We start from the raw sequence: 16,811 nt of genomic DNA on the forward strand, positions 1-16,811 counted from the left end.
CAAATATATGTTGAACTTATATATTATGCTAATTTACAAGTTGGGGGAGATTGTTAGATATATTTGATAATGTCATGTGTAATATGATATGTGTTTAGTTTTCAGATCTTAACTAACAGGACAAATCAGTACTTAACTGGAAATCAGCACTTATACTGAAGACAGAACTTAAGTTATCAGAAGATGTTTATCAGGAGATAATATCAGGACTTAAGTTGACTTTCAGATAAGGCAGGCGGCTAATTGAAAGGAAAGAAGATCGAGACTAAGACAGAAAGAAATATGCATGAAGAAGGAATTCTATGAAGAATAGAATACTTGGAAGAAAAGATAACTAGTTGATATATTTTAGGAAGCAGAATTATATTCCATATCAATTAGAACATTATCCTATAACTGTGTAGTATATAAACACAGGCATAGGGTTTACAATATAAGTGTTATCTTAATCGAAGTTATTATTTATTGTAACCCTAGCAGCTCTCGTGATAATTTGTTCATCACTGAGAGAGGACAGTTCCATATTGTAACAGAGTTTATTGTGTTGAATAAAATTTGTTTTCTGTTACTTGAGTTCTTATATTCGATTTGATTGTAGTAAACACTGTATTCAACCCCCTTCTACAGTGTGTGTGGCCTAACATAATAAGAAAACCGTTCTAAGACCCCTCCAAATTCCATAATCAGTCAAACAGTTTTTGGTAAACTCTGACCCGAACACCTATACCTCCATATATCCTGATGTCCAACCATCCCAACCTCCACTAGCACCTCCAACCACCTCTCAACCTCAACCAACTCAACCTACCATCAGAACATACTTCCAACCAGCTCAATCCTCACAACAACAACCATCAGCACCTATCATCAGACCTTCATCCTCTAGGCCTAAGAGGGCAAAGTCTGTTTCTCAACCTCCACCAAAGAGAAGGAAGATGATTCTAAGGGATGAGTCAGATGATGAAGAAGCACAGGTTCATGCATCAGAACTTGTGACTGAAGAAGCTGAAGGGACAACCCATCAGAATTTAGATGAAGCTGAGGGTTCAGGTACTTTGAAGAGGAAAAGAACTGTAAGTTCTGATGATAAAGCAACTCCTTCACTATCAAGGAGATTAAAGAAAATGAGAGCGAGAAGGTATATGGCTAAGCCTCCATTATTGAATACTGAAAAAGCTGAGGAAGGGGATCAGGAATCTCTGATATCACAGCCAATTGTACTTGAAGCTTTGCCATCTCCAACTCAAGCTCAAGACACTGCTCAAGATACTGTGCTCACACATCCTGTCTCTCCTATTAATGATAAAGCTATAGATAATGTTAAAGAACAAGCTGCAAATTCTGAAATAGATATTCACAATCTGAATATACCAACTGTTCTTTATCTGGAAGCTCCAACCACAGTAGCTCAGCCATCTACAGTCAATTTTCCAATTTCACCTGATGAGATACCATCAACACCTATTCTGGAGATAAATTCTGATGCTCAAAATTTAGATGAAGTTGTTCCAGAATCTCCAGTTGCCTCACATTCTCTAGTACTGTCAGAAGATAATGAGTCTTCTTCAAGTTCTGAAGACAGTGTTTCTGTTGATACTCCATCTCCCATTCTAGGAAAGGAGGCACTAATTGAAAAATTTGTTGAGCAAGCCGCTCCTATTCCTTGGGAAGATACTCACAGAAGTGTGGAGTGGACCAAGAAGTGGAATGAAACTGATTTCATTCCAAGCTCTAAAGTACTGACATACCATATTGGAAAAGCTGATGAGTTGCTCACAAATTCTGATTTCAAGACACAACTCAAAGCCACAGCTCTGTCTACCAAAAATCTTCAAGGTCTACACTCTGCTACTCATGAAAAGGTTGACAAACTTCTTGAAAAAGCTGAAAAGCTGGATATGGAGACCAAACTTGATAAAAAGAGGTTTATCAGACCTATTTCTGAGAAAGTTGAAGCCATTAAGATGATTCAAGAACGGCAACAGGCCCAAATTTCTGAGGTCCTACAGAATCAAGCCTCTCAAAAAGCTCAAATGGATAAAATCCAATCTTCAGTTGAACTTCTTCTCTCTCTCCTACTACCTAATGATGCCAAAAAGGGGGAGAAGGTAAGTAAGTCCAAATGCTGAATCACTCAAATACTGAAGAAGAAGGATGACAAAGGTGATGACCAGGGAAACTCTGATAAGAGTAGAGGTCAAGGGCAGAGCAGGAAGTTTTCTTCAAGGAAACTAATTACTGATGTAAACAAATCTTCTACTCAAAAGAAGACAAGTTCTGAAGCTGCTCAAACTCAAAATCTGATAGCAAGTGCTGATACTCAAAATCTGATATGAAGTCCAGATAAGCAAAGTCTGATGACAAAGCCTGATGTTCTGATACAAGGTGGAAGTCAAGACTCTCAGAAGTTTCTGCAAACTCTGAAGCTCAAGGGAAAGCAGACTACAGTCTACTACAAGGATCCCAAGATTCAGACACTTGATGAAGAGATTCCTAGAAGATTATTTCTGAAGCATAATCCTGGAATGGATTTGGAAAATCTCAAGGAAGAAGAAGCTAGATTTAAAGCTGAGAAGACAAATCTAAAGCGAAAGCTTCTGTTGCAAAGAAACCTCCAAGGCCTAAGGAAAAAGGCATTATGATCAAGGAGAAGTCAAATACTGAGGCATCAAAGCCCAAGACTAGATCACAGACCAAGATTGATCCAAAAGACAAAGGGAAGGGAAAAGTTGATGAACCAATAAAGCCACATGAGATGAAAATTCCTCAAATCCTGATAAAACCTGTGTGAAAACTGGTTCAAGTTACCGATGATACCCTTGTTGAAGATGAAGATGTTCAAACTCTGAAAAGAAGGAAGATTACTGAAGAATCCAAGACAACCTCTGACAAAGCCCAAGTTGTTCAGAGTGAAGAACTGCAAGCTATAACAGAAACAACAAGTTCTGATAAAGTCATCAAGACATCAACCTATGACAGTGCTCAAGTTGATTTAGACAAGATGAAAGTAGCTGATAAAAAGAAACTTCTATGGAAAAATGTCAAACCATCAGATCCAAAGAAAAGCCAATTGATGTCTAATTTCATGACTATTGGGTTAAATGCTAGAGAACCAAGAGACAGGGCTGGACTAGGTTCTAATGAAGCTAAAATCAAGACATGAGTTGAAGTTGCTACTAGAGATCCATTTTTACTAACTGACAAACCTCTTGAAGATGTTACACAGAAACACCTTCATAAGGTTATCTCTGTTCAAGTGGTACTGGATGCTCATGACAAGCACAATGTCAAAGAAAATCTGATTCTATTTCTTGAAGATGGAAAGACATATCAAATGTCAGAATCAGATGTGCTAAACAAATCACTGAAAGAACTTCAATTCTTTCATTACCTTTTAGATGTAAAGTCTGATATTACCAGGAGATGGTCAAATTTCATATTGAAGACCATAAGAGATAAAGCTAGAATTTCTGGTTCAGGGGTTACAGAATTCATTCCTAATATTGTTGAAGATAATGGAAGTGAATTTCCAATGAAGAAGGATTCTGCTAAACTTGAAGTGATACTGAAAGAGAAATGTCTATGCTACAATGAAGATTCTTCTCATCCAAGGGTAATAAGACTGGGTGATGGTTTAGAAAGAAACCATATCTCTGCTCTAAGGACTGCAATCTACCAGATTGGAAGTCAGAATGAAGAGATGAAGCAAGTCAAGACTGCAATAGCTCAAGTCCCGAGGAATAAAGAAGAAAAGCTGATATCAAACTTTGTCAAGAATCACTTTGGATTCAGATTGACTCAGTGAGATTGGTAAAAGCTACAAGGACTATAAGTTGTAGTTAGTTTTCTAGTTAAACTCTTATTGCATTTGTACTTAAATTATTTTTGACATCATCAAATCTATTAACTTGCATATTTTGCATAATTTACAAGTTGGGGGAGATTTTTAGATATATTTGAGATGTCATGTCTAATATAATTTGTGTTTAGTTTTCAGAACTTAACAACAGGACATATCAGGACTTACTGAAATCAGGACTTACTGGAGGTGAGAGCTTAATATCAGAACTTAAGGTCATATCGAAACTAAAGTGCGGGAAGACTTTCAGTTAAGGAATGAAGCTAATTTACAGGAGAAGATCGAGACTAAAATAATAGAAGATATGCATGGAAAGAGTTAGAAGACTGGAAGACTTGTGGAAGATATCTGATTGATATATTTTAGGAGACAAAATTATATTCCATATCAATTAGAAGTTATCTTGTAACTGTGTACTATATAAACACAGACTTACGGTTTACACTAGATGTGTTATCATTATCGAGAAGATTATACATTGTAACCTAGCAGCTCTTAGTGATATTTGTTCATCACTGAGAGAGAACAACAATTCATATTATAACAGAGTTTATTGAATATACTTGATCTTTGTTACATATTTGTGTTAAATCGATTTGATTGTATTAACACTCTATTCAACCCCCTTCTACAGTGTTGTGTGACCTAACATTTAATAAGATTAATTTTATTTTCTAAATAAATTTTATGTTCTTAATGAATAATATATTTTTCATAAAAATGTACTTTTTATACTTATATATCTAGTTATTATTCTATTATTATTATTGACATTGATAACCTAAATATAACATATGTGTTATAATTTATTTTATTTCTTCCATTGTTTGATTTTTTTCACAGTATAAAATTTTAAATAAAATATTTTAATCATATAATATTTTATCTTTACATAATTATTCTTTTTATTTATATATTTTTTTTCTTAATCTTGTGGAGTTTGAGAAAAATTAAAAAGTTATTTGGGATTTGCATCTTGCGGCGTTTCTAATAATATTCTATAATTTTTCGGTTCTAGTAATGATCATGAAACAATTCTGTACACTTTATTGTCATAGTACTTTTAAATATATTTTATTAAATTTGTATTCTCAATTTTGAATTGTAATAATTTTTTTGTTATTATTATATTTCTTCTTAATTTTTATGTTTTATATGATTCATGTGCTCTAAATTTTTTAAAAGTCCATAATGTTCCCATTTTATGAAATGAAGCAAAAGACATATAATATTTATACCTAAGTATTCCTTCTTTTAAGATAAAAATTAAAATTATCAATTCAGATATAGTTTAAATCAAACTTACATATTTCTTTTTTTTAAGAAAATGATACTACCTTAACCCGATTAACAAATGATTTGTTGATTGTTACTTATATTTATTTTTATTAAGATAATTGTTGCTTGTATTATATATAACACTTTTAATATTATTTTATAACATTTAAGAATATATAATTATAGTTCAATTTCTTAATTAATTACTTAACAAGTAATAGAATAATATAATAAGTAAATTAAATATAATCTATTTTTCTAAATTTGTATTTCAATTTTGAATTATGATAGTTTTTATTTATATATTTTTTCCTTGTTTTTAAGTTTTATAGGATTCGTGTGCCCTAAATCTTTTAAAAAAAAACTGTAATTTTTCTTTGTTACAAAACAAAACAAAACACATGTAATGCTTATACCTTAATATAATTTAAATGTGTTACTTATTTTATAAAATAAAATTAAAAATTATCTATTCACAAATATTTTAAATCAAATTATTTCTTGTATTATATATAATATAATACTTTTAATATTATTTAATAATATATAATTATAGTTCACATAATATATTTACGTAGTTATTTTTCTTTTTATTTATATATTTTCTTTTCTTAATATCTTGGATTTTGATCAAAGTTGCAAAGTTGTTTGTTGTTTGCAACTTGCTATATTTCTTAATTTTTCAGTTCTAGTAATGATTTTGAAAAAAAATACTTTACATTTTTTGTCATGTTACGTGCTGATTCTCAATGATCAGAAGAAGCTCGTGATCTGACTGTGTTTAGATGTCATCAGTATTTGATATGTCGTCAGGATTTGATGCATCATCAATATTTATATGTCATCAACATCTGAAGGCAGTCTATTATGAAGATTGATTATGTTCCTTATTTTGAGGGACGGATATATGTTACGTTCTGAGTGATAGGACTTTACGTATTCAGTTAAAGATTTGTATCAGTTTTTGTTAGTATTTGATAATGCATATCTTAGATTAATTTGTAGCAGCTGTGTAATATATAAACACATTTTAGGTCATCACATATTGATTAACTCGAGTATTGTACAACCTAGAAGCTCGCAAGAACATCAGTATTTCTTGAGAGAGTTTGTAACAGTTTTTATCAGAAATACAAAGAACTGTTATATTTTTATACTTGTTTGAAACATCTATACAATTGTATCCAACCCCTCTTAAACAATTGTATTACTACTAGGCAATAATTGGTATCAGAGCGGACTGATAATTTACTATCAGAAACGATCTAAATATGTCTCTAAACAAGTATGAAAGTATCAAAAATCCCATTCTAAAAAAGACTGAATATCCCACATGGAAGGTAAAGATGCTCATGCACTTGGAAGCTACAGATCCAGACTACCTCGACGTAATCAATGATGGATCCTACAAGCTAAAAAAACTGGTGCCTGCAACTCTTATTGTTGCTGAACATCTTCAGTTGAAAGTGAAGAGTGAGTGGTCACCAGAAAAAAGTTGATGTGCTGAAGGATGCAAAGGTAAGAAACATTTTACATAACAGTCTTGACTCCGTGATGTCAAATAGGGTTATAGCCTACAAGACTGCCAAAGATATCTGGGATGCTCTTGATACTCAATGTCAAGGAACCATGGCCATCAAAAAGAACAGAAGGGCTGTTCTAATTCAAGAGTATGAACTTTTTGAGGCCAAGACTGATGAAAGTCTCACGGACTTCTATGATAGGTTTCTCATTGTGCTAAACAACCTATCTTTGGTGGGAAAGATATATGATCTGGAAGATTCAAACACCAAGTTTCTGATAGCTTTGAATGAGTAATGGGAGACTCAGACTTCAATCATACGACATCAATATGATTTAGAAATAGTCACTCTGGATGAAATCTATGGCATGCTGAGAACTCATGATTTGGAAGTTCAGCAAAGAAAAGAGAGGAAAAGCAACAAGGGAAAATCAGTTGCTTTGAAAGTGAATGCTAAAGCTTCAAAAGACAGGTCTGTTGAAGCTGTAAGGAAAAAGAACAATATGCCATAATCAGATACTGATGATTCATCATCAAATCCTGATGATGATATTGATTCTGAAACTGATGAGAATGTGACAGATTCCGATGTCATGCAAATGGTTGCATTACTAGTTAAGGGTTTTAAGAGGATGCAATTCAGAAAGTCTCAGAAGAAAGGAAGATTCAGGAAGAAGTTCACTGGAGGAGAAAGGAAGACGTTTAGAAGAAGAGAAGGAAAGGACTCTAAAGCTGGAAAAGTCGACAGGTCAAAAATCAAGTGCTACAACTGTGATGAACCTGGTCACTTTGCTACAGAGTTCAAACAGACAAAGCATGAAAAAGGGAAGATTAAAGCCTTGATTACATCAAGCAAGGATTGGATGAATTGCACTGATTCTGAAAATGAAGAAACATGCTATGCACTGATGGCTAGTTTTGATGCTCCTACTTCCTCTGATTCTAAGGTATCAACTTCCTTCTTCTCTCTTGATACTGAAGATATATCTGAATTGAAATCTATTCTTAAATCTCTCCATGAGAATTTTAAAAATAAGATTCTGGAGAACAATAGACTGTTAACTGAAAATGAAGTTTTAAAATCAAAGAATGATCAGTTGGAGCCTGACTTAGTAAATCAGAATGAAATTCAAAAAGAATGTGAGAAAGCTAAACATACAGCAAATATATTGAAAGCTAAGTACAGTATGTTAGAAAATAAATAAAATGAGAGGAAAACCCCTAAAGCCTGGATTATTTCAGGCAAAAAGGTTCATGAGCTGATATCTAAGAAAAACCAGAAAGAATGTCTTGGTTATGTAGATGGAGTTAAGGGTGTTGACACCACAAATAAAACTACACTTAAGATTCCTGTTAAGTTTATCACTTCAGAAGCTGATGAACCCAAATCTACCTTTGAGAAGGGTTCAACCTCAGCATCCCAAGAAAAGTTAGTAAGTTATAAAACTCAAAGAAAGGAAAAAAAGGAAACCATTAAGACTGTTAAGAAAGAAAAGAACATAGGACTTCTGTCTAAAAGACAATTGAAAAAGAAATTATCTGAGGTTACTAACAAACCTCAAGCAAAAAGTCCTAAAAGAAATAGGAATGGTAAGCAAGGTAATTCTAAGGATTCTAACTATAAGTTTGTTCCCAATGCTCCTAGAAAAACTTGTTTTAACTGTGGTAATACTAATCATCTTGCTATTGATTGCAGGAGGAGTAAGAAAATGAAAATTGCTATTCCTGAGTCTGATGTTAGGGGTAGATCAGTATTTTATAAATCACAAAATCCTTATTTTCATTTTGGTAGTAGTTGGCATTCAATTTACACTTGGAGTTCCTATCATAAGCTGTATCACAACTATTATGAACCTTTGCCTAAATTCAATAAAACTGCTTATGTCCTTAATTTTTCTAGTTCTACTAAATCTACCTCTGATAAGACAAATCCTGACAAGGGAAAAACTGTCAGAAGTAAGCCTGAATCACAAAGACTTAAGTTTTCCAAAATGAGGGCCCAATAAGTATGGGTCCTTAAAAATCCTTCAAATTAATCACTCCTCTGACTGCAGGGTAACAGGAAAAATACTCTTGTCTTGGATTGTGGATGTTCAGGACACATGACTGGAAATAAATCCCTGCTATCAGAATTTGAGATGAAGGATGGCCCAGATGTATCTTATGGGGATGGAAATATAGGACACACTCTGGGATATGGCAACTTGATAATTGGAAAGGTAGTAATAGAGAATGTGGCTTTGGTGGAAGGATTGAAGCACAATCTACTAAGCATCAGTCAAATCACGAACAGAGGTTATCATATGGTGTTCTATGACTCTCACTGTGAAGTTGTTCATAACAATTCAAAGAAATTTGTCTTGATGGGATACAGACATGGCAACATGTATGAAGCAAGAATGCATGAAAGTCTTGAGCAAGAAGCTACTTGCCTTATCTCAAAGGCATCAGTAGATGAAAGCTGGAATTGGCACAAAAAGCTCTCACATCTTAACTTCAATTCAATCAATGAACTTGCCAAGAAGGTGCTAGTAAGAGGATTACCAAATATGTTATACTCATCTGATGGTCTTTGTGATGCTTGTCAGAAGTCCAAGCAAATAAGAGTATCTTTAAAAAGTAAAACAGAATTCTTTATCACTGAACCATATCATATGTTACACTTGGATCTCTTTGGACCAGTGAACATAATGTCTATCAACAAGAAAAGGTACACACTTTTAATTGTTGATGATTTCACTAGATACACTTGGGTTTATTTTCTACACAAGAAGGATGAAACTCCATAAATTCTTCTGGATCATGTAAGGAAAATTTAGAATGGATCTAACTTCAAAGTGGTAATACTGAGAAGTGATAATGGCACTGAGTTCAAGAACTCAAAAGTGGAGAAAGTCTGCAAATACAAAGGCATACAATAACAATTCTCAGCTCCTGGAACACCTCAACAAAATGGTGTTGTTGAGAGAAAGAACAGAACTCTGATTGAAGCTGGTAGGACTCTGCTAGAAGAATCCAAACTACCCACTTACTTCTAGACTGAAGCAGTAAATACAACCTGTTATACTCAGAATATCACACTGATAAACAGACATGGTTTTACACCTTATCAGGTGCTGAAAGAAAAGAAGCCCAGTCTCAAACATCTTCATGTATTTGGATGTAAGTGCTTTGTTCTGAGAACTCATACTGATCAGCTAGGAAAATTTGAATCAAAAGTTGATGAAGGAATCTTTGTTAGTTACTCACCATCAAGAGCATACATGCTTTTCAATTAGTTATATCCATCAATGTATCTTTTGATGATAAGAAGATTCCTGGTTTTGAAGAAGACTCTCATGATATTCTGAGCTTTGCAAATGAAAATGCACTGTTGGAATCTGCATCAAACTCTAATGGATTGTCAATTACTGATAATCCAAATCCTGATACTCCTTTAGATCCTGAAGATGATCATTGTACTAATGAACCTGCACATGTTGAGGGGGAGCAACAGCAAGGTTCAACTGATAGTACTAACAATGAAGAGTCAACTCAAGGTTCTTCTCAATCTGGTCATTCAGAATCTAATACTGATTCAATATCAGGTGAACATACGTCAAGTCCTAATACTTCATCATGAGATAACAGCACTGATTCAAGGGGAGCCTCATATGTATTTGATGAGGCATATGATTTAGGTAGAGCATCTAGCTCAAGAAGGACATTTCCTAGTGCCAGAAAATGGACTAAAGATCATACTCCTGATCTGATCATTGGAAATCCTGATGAAGGTGTAAAGACAAGGAGTGCAACTCAAAATGAACGTTTGTATCACAATTTACTTTCAAAAGAAGAGCTAAAGAAAGTGGAAGATGCACTTAAGGATGCAGATTAGGTCATATCTATGCAAGAAAAGTTGAATGAGTTCGAAAGAAATGAAGTTTGGAAGCTGGTGCCTAAACCCAAAAACAGATCAATTATAGGCACAAAGTGGATCTTCAGAAATAAGACTGATTCTGATGGAACCATTGTCAAAAACAAGGCAATATTGGTGGCCAAAGGATATTCCTAACATGAAGGCATTGACTATGATGAAACTTTTGCTCCTGTTGCTAGGATGGAAGCAATCAGAATTTTCTTGGCAAATGTTGCACACAAGAAGTTCAAAGTTTTTCAGATGGATGTCAAGAGTGCATTTCTCCATGGAGAACTTGAAGAAGAAGTCTATATTAAATAGCCACCAGGTTTTGTGGATCCTAAACATCCTGACTATGTTTATAGACTTAAAAAAGCACTCTATAGACTAAAGCAAGCACCTAGAGCATGGTATGAGATCCTTGCTTAGTTTCTTCTTAAAAGTGGATTTAAAAGGTACAATAGATAAAATTTTATTTTATCTGAATCAAGGTAAAGATCTGCTTTTAGTTCAAATTTTTGTGGATGATATCATTTTTGGATCAACTAATCAAAAACTGTGTGATAAGTTCTCAAAGTTGATGTAATCAAGATATCAAATGAGTATGATGGGAGAGATGAGCTATTTATTGGGGTTGCAAATTAAGCAGACTGATAATGGCATCTACATCAATCAGTCCAAGTACCCAAAGAATCCGTTAAAAATATTTAATATGCAAGAGAGTGCAACTGCAACTACTCCCATGGTAACTGCTATAAAGCTTGATCCTCATGAAGGTACAGCAGTTGATGGCACAAACTACAGAGGTATGATTGGTTCTCTTTTGTACCTAACGGCTAGTAGGCCAGACATTATGTTTGCCACCTGTTTGTGTGCAAGATTTTAGGAAAATCCTAGGGAGCCACATCTTATTGCAGTGAAGAGAATTTTCAGATACCTCAAGGGTACTGTATCACTTGATCTCTGGTATGCAAGGAAGCTGATTTTGAATTATGTGGATATTCGGATGCTGACTTTGCTGGCTGCAAGATAGACAAGAAGAGTACATCTGGAAGTTGTCAGTTCTTGGGAGGAAGAATAGTCTCATGGTTTAGTAAGAAGCAGAAATCCATTTCTACTTCAACTACTGAGGCTGAATATATTGTAGTTGGGAGCTGTTGTGCTCAGCGGTTATGGATGAGGAATCAACTCATGGACAATGGATTATCATTTTCTAAAATTCCCATTTATTGTGATAATCAAAGGGTTATTGCTATGACAGGAAACCCAGTACAACACTCTCTTACTAAACATATCAGTATCAGATATCACTTTCTAAGAGAGCATGTCATGGAAGGAACGATTGAGCTTCATTTTGTTCCTACTGATCAGCAGCTAGCTTATATCTTTACAAAGCCATTACCTGAAGCAACATTTATAAAGCTTGTCAATGAACTTGGTATGGTTAGTTAGGACAGATAATTTCCTTTTAACTTATATTTGATCAAATCCTGATGTATATTGATCAAATCCTAATGTGTTCTAAATGATGTTGAAGATATTACGTTGGGAATTTTGATGTATTTATTATATGCATGATAAATTAAGTGACTTTATTTGCTAAATGTGCATGTATAAATATATATCATTGTCATCATTGCAAATCAGTCTAGGGAGACGCGCTTCAATAAGATATTATTTTTTGTGGTTAAATCATTAAGTTAACTCTGCAGTTAATAGTTAATCAAACCCCTAGTCCCTTGAAATTCCCTCTCTCTCTCTTGGTTATTTAAACCATCATTCATCATCAAGTCAAATCATATCTTTCCCAACACAAATCACTCTCATCACTCTCATTTTTCACATCTCCTTCTTCTCTCGAACAATGGCAAATTTCACTTGGTTCTACAACTCTGGCATTAATATTGTGAAACTCTTTCGTGAGGGAATGCAAACTCAATTTCATATCAACACCATTCCACATGACATTTGGGTTCAACTTCCTGAAGTCACCAAAATGACTTTCTGGGGTTTCGAAGAGATCTTCATCTCGACATCCTTCGTCAGCAAGAGAGGATCATTCGTCTTGTTGTCCTCTCTGTTGAAAGTAGGAAGAAGCCCTAAACATCCTCTGGTTGTTTCTTTTCACCATCAGCTTTTTTAGGCTTCTCAGACCAAGGTTGTTGTAGCTGTTTTTTCTCTACTAGACTAGGATTCTCTTGTAATCACTTATGCATGTAATCAAAAATTTCATGAAATGTACTCTCTTGAACTATTATTGAAATTTTATTTGTTCTATTTACAAGACCTAATCTATATTTCTTAGTTATGTGTGCATGTGCTTGTTCTTATTTGTAGCCTGTTAATCTCTAACTCATACACTTAACATGTATCTTTTGATGATTCTTGAGATTAAAATTGTGGTTTTCTAATAAATTTGGGTTATTTTGACAAATACTGATGAATTTAAATCGCCAAATCCTGACATTGTCAAATCCTAACAGATAAGAGGTACCAAATACTAACGACAAGTCAGCATGTTTTAATTTAGAATATTATTGAAAAATGATTTATGAATTGTTTAGTGCTGAAAATTGAATTTCTTATTTAATTATTATTTAATAGTGGATTATCTGTTGAACAAATTCACACAGTAATTTCTTGAAAGAGCTATGCGTATTTTGTTGCTAATTCCGCACTTTACTGCAAATACAAATCCTCGTCTTCAGTAAATACCATTTGTCAGAAGTCTAATTCACTAAGCTTCCTTCTTCGTGTGTGTTACATCCAACTCAGCTTTGCAAACTTATATATGCACAAGAACTTCTGTGACTCAAATCATCATACACGCAGCCTCACTATCCACATCTCACATATATTCTTCCTCAACTCCTACGAACATCATGTCATCTTCTGAGGTTTCACCTTTCTTCAGTCAAACCACTATTATTCATGGAAACACCTTTGGCATAAATAATTATTTAGCTCTGCTTACACATCAGCAGTTTCCACAATGTTTTCATGATATACAGGATTTCTTACTTCAATGTCCAATTGGGCATGCTCTCACAAATCCTACTAAGGTGTCATACAGGGCTGTAATGCAGGTATGGAATACAGCTCTAGTTAATGAAACAAACACTGCTTTCTCTTTTGAATATAAGGGACGCATGTATGAGTTTGATGCTGATGTCCTGGTTCAAGCATTGTGATTGTCTACTTGTGATGGTGCTCCTAATAATTATGCAACTAAGCAGCTGTTTAATATGCTCAGAACTATGAGCTATAAAGGTGACATCACAATCATTGGCAAATTGACAAGGACAAAATTAAAGAGAAAATGGAATTTCTTCTTTGACTACATCTGCGGGTGTTTCTTGAATAAAATAACAAATTTTGATGCTCTTCCATCTAATTCTCTGAAAATTGGGTACTCTCTCCTTTACTCTAGTAATTTTGACTATGGTAATACTATACTTCAATTCATAATTGCTAGGAGAGCAGATACATCAGGAGTAATAGGGTATACTAGATTTCTTCAACTGATTTTCAATTTTCTATGCCCTAATGCTGCATTTGATAATGATGAATTGCTTCCCGTGTTTCAAATTTCTGAGAAGGCTATCACTGATCACATTAAAAGATATGAAAAAAATAATTTTTCAGGACCTCCTTTCCTGCCTAGGGAGGTCAGGAAATTTCTGTTGAGAAATAGACCTACTCCTTCACAAGTGCCTGCAAATCTTGATGATGGAACCTCTGTAATATTTCCTGATGTTGTGGAACAAAACACTACCCATCTTGTTTCTAACCCAAGCATTCTTTCTCCTAAACAGAACTCTAATCCAGCTTCCAAATTAGCCTCCTCTGGTGTCTCCCAAAAGGCATCAGTTGTACCAAAGAAAAGGCTGGTTAAGAAATCTGTTAAATCTGAACAGAGAGCTCAACAGCCCTTACTGAGTGAGAGTGAGAAGAAAGAAGAATGTTTTACCAAGGATGAAGATAAAGAAATCAACAGTTGCAATTCCTGATGACTCTGTTGACAAAACTGGAACCAAAAAGCCAACTACTGATGCTAGTACTCTGATAAAAAAGATTCCAGTGATCAAAGAAACTGTAGTGCCCAAGACAGCTGACAAGAGCAAGTTGAAAAAAAAAGCTGGAGAAGTGGTTAGGTACATCAGAAAGAAGAAAAAGGCTCGGTCCTCTGCTATGGATGTCAGTCCACAAGAACCTAAGTCACAAAGGGATTTAGCAACTGAGACACATCCAATCACTAAAGAACCATCTTATCGAAGGAAAGATGCAGACCAAGAGGCTACACAAATAATTGTTGATTTTGCTCAGAGTGATCTTCTTGCTGACTTTGAGCAACTACTGAAGGAAAAGAAAGCCCATCAGGATGACTTGTCAAAGGTGGATGCTGTTGGGAACCACGGACTTAGGGTGTTACTACGTTTTACGATAAAGATTACGAAAAGAGGATTACCTTGTTAATGGTTGATTCCACACTCTTCTATTGTATTCCCAAATTCCCTTGAGCGAAGTGTGGCCTCCGTCTTCTCAAGTTATCCTCTCTTCTTGCTCCTTGGTGGCTACAATATGTTTTCACACAATTCCAAGCAAGAAGAGAATAAGAATATATATATAGGCTACAATAGGGACCATGGATAATTAGGTTGGGCCTTCTAATTACATCTTGAGCCTAGCCCAATGTAATTAAATATTAATTCAATCCACTAAAGAATTAATATTTGCACTACCTTTCCTAATACCGTAATTTAATTAATTCGGTTCCAATATTATTTGCTTATTAAATTCCCCATGTTTAAAATATCATATGTCCATTAATTAAATAAATTACTGATAATTTATTTAATTAATATCTTTTATCCTTGATCATCCACTCAACCTTTATTTAATTATGCCAGAATAAATTCCACCTGCAGGGTTTCACATAATTAAATCTTTTTGAGCTTTCAAAGGGACATCATTAACCCGAATATTATCAGGACATGGATTCCTTCAATAAATAATATCCACCATGTATATAATTCCATAACCCAAAATATAATGATATAATTCAAAAGAATTATTTCATATCTAAATCAAAGCATGTAAATAATATACACGTGTCAATTACTATTTCCGGATTAAGAACCTAAGCATTAATAATAACATTGAATCTTAGTTCTCCTTCTTAATCAGTATTAAGGGAACAATTCTAAATTTGAACATGTTCAATATACACAAAGTATACTAGCATTATTTATTAGTCAATATAAACTAATCTAAATAATACTACAGCCATACCAGTGGATTGTCCAACACCACCTGTGCTGTGAACCTTATTATATTATATAACCGTATTTAACAATCTAATATTCTGTATCCCATTTGATACTAGATTGTTCACAATATATAATATTAGACAACATGTTAACATTCAAATGATTCTCAAATAAACTGGCCAGAAATAAATGTACATACTTCAAATAAATATTTTCAGTATACACTAACAATCTCCCACTTATACTCAAAATATTCTATGTGTACATCAGTGTTTATTTAATCCACTATTACATAAATATCTATGTGTCCATCCATCTGACTCCTATCGCTTCCACATGCTTGTCAAAAACCTTGGTTGGCAAGCTCTTTGTGAAAGGATCTGCTCGGTTGTCTTCTGATGATATGTGAGCCATAACTATATCCCCTCGCTTTACGATTCCTCATATGAGATGATACTTATGTTCAATATGTTTAGCTGCTTTGTGGTCTCGCGGTTCCTTTGAACTTACCACAGCACCAGTGTTATCACAATACACCGTCAAGCTCCTAGGCAAATTAGGTACCACATCTAAGTCCAAATGGAAGTTCCTGAACCATACAGTCTCCTTGGCAGCCTCAGAGGCCGCCACGTACTCGGCCTCCATGGTGGAGTCTGCAATGCATTTCTGCTTTACACTCCTCCATATAACGGCTCCACCTCCCAAAGTAAAAACATATCCCGAGGTTGATTTCCTCTTATCCCTATCTGATTGGAAATCTGAATCAGTATATCCCAAAGGAAATAGATCTGAGGCCTTGTAAATTAACATATACTCCTTAGTCCTTCTCAGGTACTTGAGTATAGTTTTTACTGCACTCCAATGTTCCTGACCTGGGTTCGACTGATATCTACTAACCATGCCTACAGCAAAGCAGATGTCAGGCCTCGTACATAACATAGCATACATTAAGCTTCCACATGCTGAAGCATAAGGAACTGCTTT

Source organism: Apium graveolens, chromosome 7 (genome assembly GCF_009905375.1).
Source record: "Apium graveolens cultivar Ventura chromosome 7, ASM990537v1, whole genome shotgun sequence".
In the NCBI taxonomy this organism is placed as follows: Eukaryota; Viridiplantae; Streptophyta; class Magnoliopsida; order Apiales; family Apiaceae; genus Apium; species Apium graveolens.